Genomic DNA, 3,121 nt, shown 5'->3' with positions numbered 1-3,121 from the left:
GAAGCGACGCACGGGCGTAGTGGGGAGGGCGTGTGGACTTGCAGCAACTAGGGTTAGGGTTTTTGGGTGAAGAAGATAGTGAATAGTGTAGCCTATTTATAGATTTTGGGGCACACGGCCATGGAGCACGCCTGTGTTCCCCAATTTTTGCCTGTGTGACTTCCGAATTTTGAATTTAGGCGCGTCTGAACATTTAGTCCACGCCCGTGGTCATTGGGTGTGTGGGTGTACACAGTCGTGTCGCACGACCGTGTCTAGCTTTGTTCGCTTCTCCTACGCCCGCGTATGTAGGCCCACACTCGTGTTAGTTTATCAAGTTCAACCACGGTTGCTTGGCACGGGCGTGTCGAATGCCCATGTTGATTTGACAGGTTCGGCCACAAGTTCTAGATACGGGCATGTCGAACGCCCATGTTGTTTTGGCAGGTTTGCCCACGGCCATGTCGCACGACCGTGGCGATTTATCGTAGCCCGTGTTGGGGAAATATTTGCCCTGTTTTCACACAGTCCTCAACATGCCTATGTGCTTGGCCGTGTCTAGGTGGTAAACCTGTATTCAAGAGCTCCGTTAGTAAGTTTGGTGTTAAACACTAAAATTTAAAGAAGTTAATACAGTTAGTGCTCGGGTTGCCTCCCGAGAAGCACTTATTTATAGTCTAAGCTCGACTTACCTCTCCATTGAATGGTCATGGTGGTTCGATGAGTTTATACTTCTCATTCCTGCTGTCCATCTTATCAAAATAAGGTTTTAGACGGGTATTAGTTACCTTAAAAGTGCCGAACTTGGGATGACTTACCTTGGCCATACCGAATGGGAAAATGCTAAGTACCGTAAGCGAGACGTCTTCATTTGGTTTGGTAATGACAATGTGAGGATCTGCGGCATCTAATAAAACTCTATCTCCAACCTTAAATTAATTTGGAAAGGTATTGAGCTCGTTTTGGCGTAGTTTTATTTTATCGTGTGTTCTCGGTTTATGCGTCCGCCATCCGTCTAACTCCTCGATTTGCAGCCTTCGCTCTTCATGAATAGGTCCTCTACTATTGCTTGAGAATGGTACATGTACTTCTCTCAACCTCATTTCCTGCAAAGTAGGTTGTACCATTTGTCAGTTTTAGTAGATTAGTCTAAACAATCACCTTTAATTTTTGATGTGTTGCAAGAATCGTGAGCTTGAAGGGTGATTGTTTTGTCTCCCACACGAAGTGTAAGCTCACCTGTGCCAACATCAATAATCGTTTTAGCAGTTGCTAAAAAAGGCCTTCCTAAAATCAAAAGAGTGTTGCTATCCTCCTCTATGTCTAAAACAATGAAGTCAATGGGAAATATAAATTTATCGATTTTAACTAGCATATCTTCAATAATACCCCTAGGAAATCTTGTAGTTTTATCTGCTAATTGAATGCTCATCCTAGTCTGTTTGGGTTTCCCAAGACCTAATTGTTTGAACATTTTGTAGGGCATGACGTTAATACTAGCCCTTAACTCAGCTAATGCATTATTAACATCTAAACTACCAATTAAGCAAGGAATCGTAAAACTCCCTAGATCTTTTAGTTTGTTGGGTAGTTTATTCTGTAGAATAGCTGAGCAAACTGCGTTTAGCTCCACATGTGATGCCTCGTCCAACTTCCACTTATTTGCTAAAAGCTCCTTTAAAAATTTCATTGCGTTTGGCATCTGCAATAGAGCTTCAATAAACGGTAAGTTAATATGTAATTTTTTTAAAAGTTGAAGGAATTTACCAAATTGTTCATCTGAGCGGTCTTTCCTTGTCACGTTGGGGTATGGCACATGAGGTTTATATTCGACATTCACTGATTTGTTTTTATTATGACCTACCTCATCTTGATCTCTGCTCACCACAGTTTCTTGCTTCGGTTCTGGCTCAGGCTCAACTAATTCTTCTTCATCTTGAACATTAATCGCATTGAGCTGTTCCCTTGGGTTGGGTTCAGTATTACTTGGCAAGCTACCTTGTGGTTGTTTAGAAATTAGTTTGGAAAGCTATCCTATATGCATTTCGAGCCCTTGGATCGATGCTTGCTGATTCTTAAGTACTGTCTCGATATTTTTGGAAATGAGTTTCTGACACTGATATAAACTTTGAGAGCACCTCTTCAAGGTTCAGCTTCTTTTCTTGTTGTTGGTGGCCTGGAGGTGGTCTCTGATTTCTTTGGCCTCCCCATGAGAATTTTGGGTGGTTCCTCCAACCCGCATTGTAAGTGTTACTATACAGATTGTTTTGAGATCGAGAATTATTACCCATGTATTTTAACTGCTCGCTATCCATGTTGTGGCCATAAGGTTGGTATTTCGAATCGCTTGATCCACCTCCACTTGTTTCGCACTGCATTACTAGGTGAACCTGTGAAGAACTAAGAAAACCATCAATTTTCTTATTCAAGAGTTCTACCTGATTAGAGAGCATGGTGACCGTATCGATGTTATCAACACCTGCTATTTTTGTTGGCTTTGTCCTCATGACTTGCCACTGATAGTTATTCAGTGACATCTCCTCTATAAACTCATAAGCATCTTCAGGTGTTTTATTATTGATGGTTCCGCCAGCAGCTGCATCAACCATTTGTCGAGTCGAAGGATTCAGTCCATTATGGAAAGTTTGAACTTACAACCATAGGGGTAATCCATGGTGAGGACACCTTCGCTGTAGGTCATTGTATCTCTCCCATGCATCGTAAAGAGTTTCTAAGTCCATCTGCAAAAACGAAGAGATATCATTACGTAATTTGGTTGTTTTAGCTGGCGGAAAATATTTTAATAAAAAATTTTCTGTCATTTGTTCCCAAGTAGTAATTGAACCTCGTGGTAACGAGTTCAACCACTATTTAGCTTTGTTCCTCAATGACAAAGGGAATAATCGAAGACGAATGGCATCATCAGAAACACCATTTATTATAAATGTATCACTTAGTTCCAAAAAGTTTGCTAAGTGAGCGTTGGGATCATCATCCTGCAAACCATCAAACTGAACAAATTGTTGTATCATTTGAATAGTGTTAGGTTTTAGTTCAAAAGTATTTATAGCTACAGCAGGTCTAACTATGCTCAATTCAGTTCCTGTTAAAGAAGGTTTAGCATAATCATATATAGTGCGTG

At 41.0% G+C, this 3,121-nt stretch overlaps 1 non-coding gene across 1 annotated transcript; it reads left to right on the top strand.

The window, feature by feature from the left end:
• The first annotated feature begins 2,646 nt into the window (after window positions 1-2,646).
• On the top strand, window positions 2,647-2,752 carry LOC121216337 (small nucleolar RNA R71). The gene has a single exon (XR_005912508.1). It is a non-coding gene; the product is annotated as a small nucleolar RNA R71 (small nucleolar RNA).
• The last annotated feature ends 369 nt before the right edge of the window (window positions 2,753-3,121 follow it).

Source organism: Gossypium hirsutum, chromosome A02, assembly GCF_007990345.1.
Source record: "Gossypium hirsutum isolate 1008001.06 chromosome A02, Gossypium_hirsutum_v2.1, whole genome shotgun sequence".
Classification (NCBI taxonomy): Eukaryota; Viridiplantae; Streptophyta; class Magnoliopsida; order Malvales; family Malvaceae; genus Gossypium; species Gossypium hirsutum.
This window is presented reverse-complemented; position numbering and strand designations above follow the sequence as displayed.